Source organism: Gorilla gorilla, chromosome 21 (genome assembly GCF_029281585.2).
Source record: "Gorilla gorilla gorilla isolate KB3781 chromosome 21, NHGRI_mGorGor1-v2.1_pri, whole genome shotgun sequence".
Lineage (NCBI taxonomy): Eukaryota > Metazoa > Chordata > Mammalia > Primates > Hominidae > Gorilla > Gorilla gorilla.
In genome coordinates, this window is record NC_073245.2 from 53,183,825 (window position 1) to 53,197,458 (window position 13,634).

Genomic DNA, 13,634 nt, shown 5'->3' on the forward strand with positions numbered 1-13,634 from the left:
AGGCTACACCAGGGCTCTCTGTGGCCCACAGGGCCTGGTCCTGAGATGCCCGCTGCCTGCATGGCTTGGCCAGCTACCCACGCCAGGCCCCATTGACTCATTTACACTGGAGCAGTCCAAATTCATCAATAATGATTTGTCTCTCTTCAAGAAGAGGCTCGCAATCAAAAGGCCATTAAAATTAAGTACTGGAGGAGCGGGGGCCAGGGAAGGGGGAGGGGGAAGAAAAGGGGGAGGGGTGGGGCCAGGCAGAGCTGAGTGTGAATCTCCACTGGATGTGGACACTTTCTTGTTGCGGGACCTTGGATGGGTCACGTCTCGTCCTGGTTTCCTCTTCTCTGAAACAGAAGGGCAGATGTGGCTACAGTATCAGTGACACTGTGTATGGAAACACCCAGCAGGAAGAAGCACGAAGTGACCCTGCTATGAGGCTTCCAGCATTGGGACACATGGGGAAGGTGATGGATACTGAGCAGGGGTAATGCCAGCCTGCTAGGTCAGATCCCAGGGCAGCTACCCCTCACTGCCCAGCTGTCCTAACTCCAGCCCCTGAGTAACTACCCATTGCCACCTCAACTGGGCTCAACACCCCAGGGCAGGGCCACAGCTCGGCCCTGCTCTAATCTCTGGGCAGGAGCAGCAGAAGCATCAGGACACCCAGGACAGCCCTAGACCTTGGAAGAGGCTGGACCAGACAGGGCTCCCCAGCCCTCAGCAGCCTCTCAGCCCTCAGCCTTCCCCCTGCCATCTGGAGCATGGCATCTCAGGAGGCCTCAGGCTCAGAGAGGCGACCCCAGTGTCCCACACCCACCAACTGACCCTCCTACTGCCCTGGGTGTTAAGAGGCCAACGTGCAGCCTTCTTTTGGGCACCCAGACAGCTAACATGGAGTCCTATGCATGGGTGGCTAAGAAATGCACTACTGTCCCCACCCTGCCTTTCTCAAGAAATAAAACGCAAACAAGAACAAAGAAAGAAAGCAAAAGGAAAAAAAAAAATGGAATTCTGCAGCCCATCCCACAAGGTCCAGACCTTCCTTGGGAGAAGGGGAGGTGCCAAGAACTCCAGATGTGCTGATCCCTGGGTTTACACAGCCATCTGATTCTTCTTGAGGACAGGAAATGAAATTTTACAAAGGTGCCCATTATGTGCCAAGCGCTTGTTACTTCATAGAACAACCACAAGGATAGCACAAGGTTGGTATTAGTCATTCTTGTTTTTAAGGGAAAACTCAGAAAGATGAAAAGCCTTGCCCAAAATCACAAGTCTCAGACCCTCACGGTCCCAAAGCCAAGATTCAAGCCCAGGAACAGCAGATCCTGACTCGATTCTTCCTCCACGCTTCCACATGGCCACCCGAGCACCTGACTCAGGGTCCAGTTCCGGTGTGGGCTGGAAGGAGCCTCTCCATGCTGATGCCAATCACAATCATGGCCACTACTTCCCATGTGCCCCTGGGTGCCAGGCTACAGCTCCAAAGATTGGAGTCACTCCATCCTCCCCAAAACTTAACGAGGCCAGGATTCTCATTCCCATTTCACAATGAAGACGCTGAGGTACAGCGATGTTAAATGACCTGTCCAAGGTCACAGGATAAAGTCATGGCAGAGCCAGGTCTCCACCTGATGGGCTGAAAACCGCACAAGGGCCGGGGTAGTGCCCAGCTTTGCTCCCACCTGGGCCCCACAGAGTGACAACTCAGCAAGTGTGTGCTGGATGGGGAGACTGGCAGAGGGAGGGAAGGAAGGATGGACAGGTCAGCACAGCAGTGGAAGAGAATGGCTAAGGGGTGACACTCAGATCCAAACTGCCAGGGCTCAAACCTCAGCTTTGCCACTTTTTACCTGCAAGTTTCTTAATTTGTCCCTACGTCAATTTTCTTATCTGAAAAATGCAGATAATAATAGTTCTTACTAGCTAGGGTTCTTAAGAGAAACAAGTGAGTTCATATGGAGCCTGGGACATGGTGGGTGCCCTACACTATTGTGGATTAGTGGAGGACAGGCAGGTCTAAAGCCGTGGACTGGCCGCAGCCCAGCCACAAGGTGTCCTCATGAGGCCTCCAGTGAGGTCAGCCCCACCCTTGCACACTGAGAGTGAGCGCCTCCTGAGCACCTCGCTGGCCTCACCTAAATCCCTTCCAACCCTGGTCAGCCCATGACTTTCCATCTGGGCTTCCCCAGTCCCGCAGGGTCCAGTTGCCCCAACCCAGAGGACAGAGACGCTCAGACCAGCCCCGAAAGCGTCTCCAGCCTGGGAACAGTGAGCACCCCATCTCTGAGAGGTTAAAGCAGAGTGGAACGGCCACTTGGGGACCTGCACACACGCTTCTGGCTGGGAAGGAGACTGGAAGCCACTTTGAAGCTTTGTGCCGGCTGAGCATTAGCGGCGCGAATGGCCACAGCGCCACCTGGTGGAAATATAAGAAATGACCTAAGGGGCCCCAGAGGGTGGAACACAAGCAGCATCCTCTCTGAGTAGGACAGGCCCCAGCCCAGGTGCTTCTCACAACAGGGGTACTTGGACATTCAACAAATAAATGAGGCCCCGATACCAAGCACTTTGGTGGGTTGTTTTCACGCGCTATACCATTTAATTCTAACAACACTCTAAGGAAGGCATCCTTACCCTTTTTACAAATAAAGACATTGAGCTCAGAGATGCAACGTTTATTTGACCAAGGTCACACAGCTAGCAGTGGCAGAGTCAGGATTTGAGCTCTCGAATTCTGACTCCACAGCCTGCCCTCCTAATTGCTAAGCCTTGGGGGATTCCATGAGAAAGAAAACCAGCACCCTTCCCCTGTCCCACCCCTTCGTTTCATGGAGCTTACACCTAGTCAGGGGAACAGACAGAAATCAGAAATTCATCGACTAGGTACCTTGTGTCAGGCACTGGGCTAAGTTCTAGCAATACCGTGGTGAAGAGGGTGGTCAGGGTCCCTGCTCAAATGAATCCTGTGGGGAAGAAGGACATTAACCAAATAATCACACAAATATGCGACTATAACGGGAGACGTAAAGGAAAGATTTGGGTTCTGAGACCCGCTGTCCAGGCACCTACTGCGCTGAAGCAGTAACATACTGAGCTGAGAGCTGAAAGGTGACCAGGACTTACCCAGGCAAAGACGCACTTATTCATTCTTTGACAAATGAAAGCACTGTGTGTTCCCCATAGTGTTTTCCTCTTTTGTTACAATAAATAAATAGACTGTATATATGCTATTGCAACTTGCATGTATAAATAATAGACTGTATATATGCTATTGCAACTTGCTTTCTAAGTCTACATAGTTTTTTGGTTCTTTGCATGGCAATACACAGAGATCATTTGTTTTAACTAAGGAGGCTGTCACACAACTGACATCTGCCTTATGCACCATGATGTATTTATCTGTGCCCCTGCTGATGACACTTGAGTTGTTTCCAAATTTTAACTCCTACAAACTGCTACAGCCACATCCTCCAAGTCCATAGTCTCTCAAAGTGCATGCATATGAGTTCCCCTGTGGTAAGTGCCCATGTTCCCTTTAATACTTGTCAACATCATTTTGCTGGAGAAGAGAAGGAAAAAAAAATTTTTTTTTTTTTTTGAGATGGAGTCTCACTCTGTCACCCAGGCTGGAATACAGGGGCGTGATCTCGGCTCACTGCAACCTCCACCTCCCGGGTTCTGGCGAATCTCCTGCCTCAGCCTCCTGAGTAGCTGGGATTACAGGCACACTCCACCACGCCCAGCTAATTTTTGTATTTTTGGTAGAGACGGGATTTCACCCTATTGGCCAGGCTGGTCTCAAACTCCTGACCTCAAGTGATCTGCCCACCTCAACCTCCCAAAGTGCTAGGATTACAGGCACGAGCCAGTGCACCTGGCCAAAAATAATTTTCTATTACTAATAAGTTTATACAAAAACAAATTCATTCACTAGTTCATTTACCCCAGCTGAAGCCAAGTTAAGGATCTAAAACACATTTGCCAAAACGCTTCCCACTTTTCTATAGGCCTTATTCTTTCTTCGGTTTTCTTTTATAATTTTTCTAAGACACAACTTCTTAAGAGATACATGTAAAGGGTTCTAAATTTCATTTCTTAAAAAAATCACCTGTCTCATAAACATTTTGCATTCCCAATTTCAGGATTTCAGCTGACCACTCCATGGCCTTCAGGCTGGCTCATCTGAGGGTTGGTGGCACCTCCATAGTTACACCATATAACTTGCAGACACATACCTTCTTACAGATAGGTGAGGACTGGGAGGAATGGCTTACATTTCTTTTTTTTTTTTCAACTTTTATTTTAAGTTCGGGGTACATATGCAGGATGTGCAGGCCTGTTACGTAGGTAAACGAGTGCCATGGTGGTTTGTTGCACAGATCATCCCATCACCTAGGATTAAGCCCAGTATCCATTAGCTATCCCTCCTGATGCTCTCCCTCCCCCCACCCCATCGCATAGGCCCTAGTGTGTGTTGTTTCCCCCCAAGGTGTCCATGTGTTCTCATCATTCAGCTTCCACATATAAGTGAGAACATGCAGTGTTTGGCTTTCTGTTCCTGTGTTAGTTTGCTGAGGATAATGGCCTCCAGCTTCATCCATGTCCCTACAAAGGACGTGATCTTGTTCCTTTTTATGGCTGCATAGTATTCCTTGGTGTATATGTACCGCATGTCTTTGCTGTCGTGAAGAGTGCTGCAATGAACATACGTGTGCATGGTCTCTTTATAATAGAATGATTTCTATTCCTTTGGGTATATACCCAGTAATGGGATGGCTGGGCCAAATGGTATTTCTGCCTCCAGGTCTTTGAGGAATTGCCACACTGTCTTCCACAATGGTTGAACTAATTTACATTCCCACTAACAGTGTAAAAGCATTCCTTTTTCTCTGCAATCTTGCCAGCATCTGTTGTTTTTTTACTTTTTAATAATAGCCAGAATGACTTAAGTCGATATCCAAGGGTGGACCAGTTCCCATGTTTCCCAGCCTGTGAGGAGTCTCCTGTGAAAATCTGAGCTAGCCAGCACTATATTTCCCATCGATGCCCATTATGTGTTATGGCCCCTGACCTGGGCTGCAGGTGCCCGAGTAAACTGAAGGTTTCTAGGGTGTCAGGTCTAGAGGAGACATCGTCAGCACTGACCTTGAGGCCTGTGAAGCCCATGGTGGTCTCTTTGGAGGAGGATGAGGGTTAGGGCAGGGTGGCTGCCCAGTTCCCAATAACAGCCCTTTTTCTGGAATTGCCCTTGATTCTCAGAACTATGGTGAACCTGGCCAGTGCTAGGATAGTGAAAGGCAAAAGGGACTCTATGGCCCAAACTTGCCACCATCTCTACCAAATTTATTCTCTGGGCCCTCTCTATTGTCCACTTTGTCAGGAGCTGAGATGAGCTGAGCTAAACAGGGTGGAACTGAAAGTCGAGACCCCAAGAGAGGAGGCATCTGATCCAACAGCAGTTCCAAAATCTGCCACCAGGTAACAGCAGAGCTCCTGCTCTGTCTCTGGTCTCTCGCTGGCATGGGGTCCCCTGGGACTCTGATCTGCACCCAGGCTTGGCCTTGAGGTTCCTCTGCTTGTCTCAACTCTGCAATTCATTGTGAGCCCTCCAGTCCCCATCAAAAAGCACCTCTAGCAGGATAAGATTCTGTGGTCTGTTGGGGCACAGGGACTGCCTTGTGCCCCCTGAAAGTCTGTTTCCAAAGGAGCCTGTTCATTTCACAGGAGGCCTAGGGCGGGGCTACCAGGCAGCTCTGGAAAACCCAGGAGACAACACAGGGCAGCTCAGGTTGCCACTAGAGAGAGGATTCTAGAGCCCAGTAAAGTGTCCCTGCTGCTGTCCCCTCATCTGTGGCCACAAGGCCTTGAACCCCGACTCAGCTTCACTCCCTGCAGCCACAGGCCTGAGCCCAGCCCAGCCTGGTAAGCTGTATTCTGAAATTGTTAAAGAAAAAGATGAAGGCCTGAGGGCTTGCGGTCTGGGGCCATGTGCCAAGCCCTGCCTTCTCCCGTGCCCATCATTCCAAACAGCCCTGACCTCACTGAACTCAAACAAGGACTCCACACCCCAACACCCAATGTACCAGCACAGGAGTCTCCCTGTAAGGCCCCAGATTTCTGGATGAGCATAGACCCATCTGATGGCCCCTAGGAGGCTGTTTGTGGCCTGAGTTCTGGTTTGGCACCCTGTCCATGATCAGGGCGGACCAGCCTAGGTGGGAAAATGAGACCTGGAGAGGTTGGAGAGCCTGCCCAAAGCCTGGGGCCTGAAACCTGAGGTCTGGCAGGTTCCTGGCTCCACAATCTCACAGCTCCCTGTGACAATCCCTTCATTGCGCACATCACAATTATAATTCCATGATGCATATGCTTGCATGGCCTTTTAATGTCCTGCTACCCTCGTGACCTGTAAGCCCCATGAAAGAAGGGACTATGTTCACTCCTGTAACCCCTTGCAACTAGTGCAATGTCTGGCACACAGTAGATGCTCAGAAAATAACTGGAATAAGTAAAATAATAAAGGGACATCCTCCTAAAGGAGACCTTAAGACATTTATAAAATGTTTTACAATTTACAAAGCACCCCCCACAGTTTTCCAATTTCATTCTCCCCACCACCCTGTGAAATAGGTACTATTAGGCTGGGTGCAGTGGCTCACACCTGTAATCCCAGCACTTTGGGAGGCCGAGCGGGTGGATCACCTGAGGTTAGGAGTTCGAGACCAGCCTGGCCAACATGGTGAAACCCCGTCTCTACTAAAAATACAAAAATTAGCCAGCCATGATGGTAGACGCCTGTAATCCCAGCTACTCTGGAGGCTGAGGCTGGAGAATCGCTTGAACCCAGGAGGTGGAGGTTGCAGTGAGCCAAGATCGTGCCACTTCACTCTAGCCTGGGCAACAAGAGCGAGACTCTGTCTCAGAAAAAAAAAAAAAAAGAGAGAGAGAGAAATAGGTACTATTATTGCCCACATAATGCAGTGTACTCATTTTCTATCTCTGCAACAATGAATTAACACACATAGTGGCTAAAACAACACAAGTTTATTATCTGACTGGAGGTCAGATGTCCAACACAGGCCCTATGGGCTAAAATCAAGGTGTCAGCAGGGCTGTGTTCCTTCTGGGAGCTCTCAGGAAAATCTATCTCCTTCCTTTCTCCAGCTTCCACAGACCACCCATGTTTCTTGGCTCATAGTTACTTCCTCTAGCGTCGAAGCCAGCAATGTCACATCTCTCTGACTGAAGCCAGAAGAGGTCCTCTGTATTTAAGGATGCCTGTGATTAGGTTAGGCCTACCTGCATAATCCGGGATAATCATACATTCCAGACACTAGGATACACACATCTTTTTTTTTTTGGTGGTGGTGAGGGGGGAGAGATGTTATCCTGCCTAACACACAGAGATTCATAAACGGAGAGGTGAATTAACCAGCCCACCTCGCCCAGCTTGTGACTGAAGTGAGATTTAAAGCCAACATTTTGGGGCTACAGAATCTGAGCTCTTTCTCCCCTTTTCCAGAGCCAGAAGGGAAGGACACAGGGGCCCAGTCTCCATACAGTAAATACACATTTTATTTTATTTTATTTTATTTCATTTTATTTCATTTTTTGAGACAGGGTCACACTCTGACCCCCAGGCTAGAGTGCAGTGGTACAATCACAGCTCACTGCGGCCTCAACCTCTGTGGCTCAAGTAATCCTCTCACCTCAGCCTCCTGAGTAGCTGAGACTACAGGAACACACCACCACACCTGGCTAATTTTTTTAATTTTTTTGTAGAGACAGGGTCTCACTTTGTTGCCAACACTGGTCTTGAATTCCTGGGCTCAAGCGCTCCTCCTGCCTCAGCCTCTCAAAGTGCTGGGATCACAGGTGTGAGCCACTGTGCCAGCCCACACTTTTATTTATGATTAAAGAGAAAGAAAAAAAAAGATGTGCTTGTCTGGAGGATGAGGCCGTGTGGGAAAACTTTTTATTTGCTTGCCTTTATTATCATTACTTTAACGGTGTATTTAATAAATACAACGTTTTCAACTAGAGGGAAAAATGATTAACCCAAGTCATTGGTTGAGTGTGAAGACATGGAGCCCCCACAGCCCTCCTCTCTGCAATTAAGCAAATGGCCAGCAGATGGCGGGGCATGCTCACAGCAGGGCCTTGCTCTCCGGACCATCTCTTTTATGGGCTGCCGAGCAAAGGTCTTTCTCTTCTTCAAAACCCACTCTACGAGGAAATCTCCAGAAACATTCCAGCAGGCAAGACAAGGGCATAAAGGCCAGGGGGTCCCCCAGCCTCAGGACAGCAAGTGTGGGGACGTGCCCTACTGCATGCCCCATCCCCTGAGCCAGGAACAAAGACCAGAGGTCAAGCCGGCAGCAGTTGAGGAAGAGGGTCAGGCGTGGCTGTGTGTCCCGAATTGGTGGGTTCTTGGTCTCACTGACTTCAAGAATGAAGCCGCGGACCCTTGCGGTGAGTGTTACAGTTCTTAAAGGCGGCGTGTCCGGAGTTTGTTCTTTCTGATGTTCGGATGTGTTTGGCGTTTCTTCCTTCCGGTGGGTTCGTGGTCTCGCTGGCTCAGGAAAGAAGCTGCAGACCTTCGCGGTGAGTGTTACAGCTCTTAAGGCGGCACGTCTGGAGTTGTTCGTTCCTCTCGGTGGGTTCGTGGTCTCACTGGCTTCAGGAGTGAAGCTGCAGACCTTTGCGGTGAGTGTTACAGCTCATAAAGGCAGTGTGGACCCAAAGAGTGAGCCCCAGCAAGATTTATTGCAAAGAGTGAAAGAACAAAGCTTCCACAGTGTGGAAGGGGACCTGAGTGGGTTGCCACTGCTGGCTCGGGCAGCCTGCTTTTAGCTGCAGGGCAGCGGAAGGCAGGATCAGCTGGGTTACTGGACACTTAGGATGACCGGACACTTTACACGCTTTTACACACATTTATCATTACATCTCCTCTTCCTTGTGGCCCAGTATGGCACCTGGCATCAAAAATACTGAACTGGCTGGGAAGATGGTTGGTAGCAATGCCAGCGCAGTTTTTGAACCCCTCCAAATTTCTACATAAAAATAAGCAGGTCAGGTCAGGCGCAATGGCTCACACCTGTGATCCCAGCACTTTGGGAGGCCGAGGCAGGCAGATCACCTGAGGTTAGGAGTTTGAGACCAGCCTCGCCAACATGGCGAAACTCCATCTCTACTAAAAATACAAAAATTAACTGGGCATGGTGATGCACGCCTGTAATCCCAGCTACTTGGGGAGCTGGGGCAGGAGAATCCCTTGAACCCAGGAGGTGGAGGTTGCAGTGAGCTGAGATCGCACCACTGCACTCCAGCCTGGGCAACAGAGTGAGACTGTGTCTCAAAAATAAAAAATAAAAATAAGCAGGTCAGATTAGCAAAAGCAAAACCTACAGACAATGTTCGCTTAAAATTAGATGATAAGGTATCCCCATGAACACCAAAACACAAGGGGGAAGCACAGCCCTCCCATAGCCACCTACATGTCATCAGGTCCCCCTACATTCCCCCAGGGAGGCTTCCTTGGTTTAGATTCTGGCCCTTGGTGCCCCATCCAGCAGCCAACAGAGGGAAACAAGGAGCCCTCTGATGGACCTAAGAACAGGAGAATCCCAAAAGAGCCAGCAGGTATTCACGAGGAAGCAAGGAGGGACAACTGGAGACAGCAGCAGAAGCTGGGAGGGTCTCGCCCAGTCCGGGAGCAGGTGAGAGTCAGCAAGGACTGAGGGACTGCAGCGGCAGAGCCTTGAGAACCCTCAACACTGACCCACTTGGCTTCCCTTCCATGACAGGATCACATAGCGCTGGGCATGGGATCAAAATGGAGCAGGATCTGGACAATCAAAAGGAAGGAAGGAGAAGGCCGGGCGTGGTGGCTCATGCCTGTAATCTCAACACTTTGAGAGGCCGAGGCAGGCAGATCACTTGAGGTCAGGAGTTCAAGACCAGCGTGGCCAATGTGGTGAAACCCTGTCTGTATTAAAAAAAATACAAAAATTAGCCAGGTGTGATGGCAGGTGCCTGTAATCCCAGATACTTGGGAGGCTAAGGCAAGAGAATCGCTTGAACCAGGGAGGCGGAGGTTGCAGTGGGCCGAGATTTTGCCATTGCATTCCAACCTGGGTGACAGAACAAGTCTCTGACTTAAAAAAAAAAAAGGAGAAAATTCAGATAGAAGCGGAGGGAGGAAATTAAGCCAAGGAACCTCAGGAAGCAAGCCATCACATTTTTGCACATGAAAACTACAGGAGAGGGCGCTCTTGAAGTTGGAAACGCCATTCTGATCATCTCTTTCTTCAAGTTTGGGAACATTAATTCCACATAAAAACTAACAATGGAAAAGTCTTGAGGCCAAATCCCATGCAAAGTTAATTTAAGCAAAAGGAGAATAGGGAGCAAAATGACATTCCTACAAACAGAAAAGGCATGCCAGCAGGACATATCTCAGAAGAGATCAAAACTGTAACCTTCTATTTTAAAATCACCTAAAATTTCAATTATGCACAATGTGAAAGAACAACATAACTGAGAATTAGAAACTCATATAAATAAGGTGACACAAATCAGAAAAGAATTAAAAACTTAAGAAAAAAAATTTCAGGAATGAAGACTAGAAGGAACATGAGAGCAAACTGATGCAACTTTAAGATAATGCCTTAAAAGAAAAAGGTGAAAAGGAAGAAATATTTTAAATCAGTAGGAAATGAACGCTATTTTCTAAAATCGTCTAGAGAAAGTGACAAATATTGAAATTAGGCAAAGAAGTTCCAACGTATCAATAATAACAGTTCTTGAAGAAGAAAACCAAAGCAAGGGGACAAGTAATAAAAACAAAATCAAGAGAACTTACTGAAATTTTTAAAAATTGAAGTTACATATTGAAAGCACATACTGCATACCTGAAAATATCAACTCAGAATAATCAGACATATTCAAATAAAATTACAGACTTTGAGAAAAGTGGGGTGGTGAGGGGAGAATCCTTCAGCATCTAGGTAAATAATTGACTTATAAGGAAAAATCAATTATTATCAGACTTCTCAAGAACAATGCTTTATACCAAAAGAAAGATGTTACATGTTTAAGATGTTCAAAAACAAAGAATATGTTAATAATTTTATGTCCAGCAAAACTGACTTGAAAGTATAATGGGCACAGGCAAATTGTTATTAGCATGAAATAACTCAGAGGATATTGTTCTCATGGGCTCTTCCTGTAAACGTCATAGATAAAAAGCTTCAGACAAGCAAAATGACTAGGAAGACAAAAAATGAAATTTAAAAAACTGATGATGAACGTTAAACATATAGTTACTTATGCAACTAAGACTAAATAAGAATTGTAAAGGAGAAAATATAGCAGGTAATGGCTATACACCCTGACAATGTAGCTACAAGACCACTTTTTTTATTTTTAATTTTTGTGGGTACATAGTGGTTTTGTTTTGTTTTGTTTTGTTTTTGTTTTTGTTTTGAGACAGAGTTTCACTCTGTTGCCCAGGCAGTTGTGCAGTGGCGCAATCTCAGCTCGCTGCAACCTCTGCCTCCTGGGCTTAAGGGATCCTCCTGCCAAAGCTCCCAAGTAGCTGGGACCACAGGTGCACACCACCATATCCAGCTTATTTTTTAAGGTTTTTTTTTTTGTAGAGACAAGGTCTCACTATATTGCAGGCTGGTCTTGAACTCCTGGGCTCAAGTAATGCTCCTGCCTTGGCCTCTCAAAGTGCTGGGATTACAGGCGTGAGCCACTGCACCGGGCCATAAGTGTATATATTAATATTTGTGGCTTACAGAGATATTTTGATAGAGGCACACAATGTGTAATCGTCAGATCAGGGTAAATAGAGTATCCATCACCTCAAGCATTTATCCTTTGTGTTACAAACAATCCAATTACTCTTTTAGTTATTTTTAAATGTACAACTATTTTTTATGATAGTCACCCTGTTGTGCTAGCAAATAGTAAGTCTTATTCATTCTTCCTAATTTTTTGTACCCATTAACCATCCTTCTACTCTGTGTCTCCATGAGTTCAATCATCTTAATGTTTAGCTCCTACAAATAAGCAAAAACATGCAGTCTTTTTTTTTTTTTTTTTTTGCAGCAGAGTCTCTCACTGTGTTGCCAGGCTGGAGTACAATGGCATAATCTTGGCTCACTGCAACCTCCGCCTCCCAGGCTTCAGCGATTCTCCTGCCTCAGCCTCCAGAGTAGCTGGGATTACAGGCACGCGCTCCTGCACCCAACTAATTTTTTTTTATTTTTAGTAGAGATGGGGTTTCACCATGTTGCCCAGGCTGGTCTTGAACTCTTGACCTCAAATGATCCAAATGATCCACTTTGGAAGCCTCGGCCTTCCAAAGTGCTGGGATTACAGGCATGAGCCACCGCACCCAGCCCGAAGTTTGTCTTTCTGTGCCTAGCTTATTTCACTTAACATAATGACTTCCAGTTCCAACCATGTTGTTGCAAATGACAGGATACCATTCTTTTTATGACTGAATAGTATTCCATTGTGTATATGCACCACATTTTCTTTATCCACTCATCTGTTGATGGATACATAGGTTGCTTCCAAATCTTGCCTATTGTGAATAGTGCTGCAGTAAACATGATAGTGCAAATATCTCTTTGATATACCGATTTCCTTTGTTTTGGGTATATACCCAGCAGTGGGATTGCTGGATTGTATGGTAGCTCTATTTTTAGTTTTTTGAGGAACCTCCAACTTGTTCTCCATAGTGGTTGTACTAATTTACATTCCCACCAGCAGTGTACAAGGGTTCCCTTTTCTCCACATCCTCACCAACATTTGTTATTGCCTGTCTTTGGGATAAAAGCCATTTTAACTGGGGTGACATGATAACTCATTGTAGTTTTGATTGGCATTTCTCTAATGATCAATGACTTTGAGCACCTTTTCATACACCTGTGTGCTATTTATATGTCTTCATTTGGGAAATGTCTATTCAGATATTTTGCCCATTTTTAATAGAATTATTAGGTTTTTTCCTATAGAGTTATTTGAGCTCCTTATATATTCTGTTATTAATCCCTTGTCAGATGGGTAGTTTGCAAATATTTTCTCCCATTCTATGGGAGGTTTTTTTGAGGGTTTTTTTTATCATGAAGGCTGTTGAATTTTATCAAATGGTTTTTCAGCATCAATTGAAACGATCTTATGATTTTTGTCCTTCATTCTGTGATTCTATGATTCTATGGGTTGTCTATGATTCTATGGGATTCTATGATTCTGTGATTCTATGGGTTTCTCTTCACTTGTTGATTGTTTCCTTTGCTGTGTAGAAGTTTTTTTTAACTTGGTGTGATCCCATTTGTCCATTTTTGCTTTAGTTGCCTGTGCTTGTGGGTTATTATTACTCAAGAAATCCTTTACCACTCCAATGTCCTGGAGAGTTTCCTCAGTGTTTTCTTTTTGTGGTTTCATAGTTTGAGGTCTTACATTTAAGTCTTTAATCCATTTGGATTTGATTTTTCTATGTGGTGAAAGATAGGAGTCTAGTATCATTCTCCTGCATGTGGATATCCACTTTTCCCAGCACCATTTATTGAAGAGAATGTCCTTTCCCCAATGTATGTTATTGGTACCTTTGCCAAAAATGAGTT

General features: G+C 46.4%; 1 long non-coding RNA gene across 1 annotated transcript in view; it reads left to right on the forward strand.

Moving 5' to 3' along the window:
• The first annotated feature begins 8,156 nt into the window (after window positions 1-8,156).
• Window positions 8,157-13,634, forward strand: part of LOC109024328 (uncharacterized) — a 58,638-nt gene continuing 53,160 nt past the window's right edge. The window contains exon 1 of the long non-coding RNA XR_010132371.1: window positions 8,157-8,466. This is a non-coding gene — a long non-coding RNA (uncharacterized lncRNA). The remainder of the gene's footprint in view (window positions 8,467-13,634) is intronic.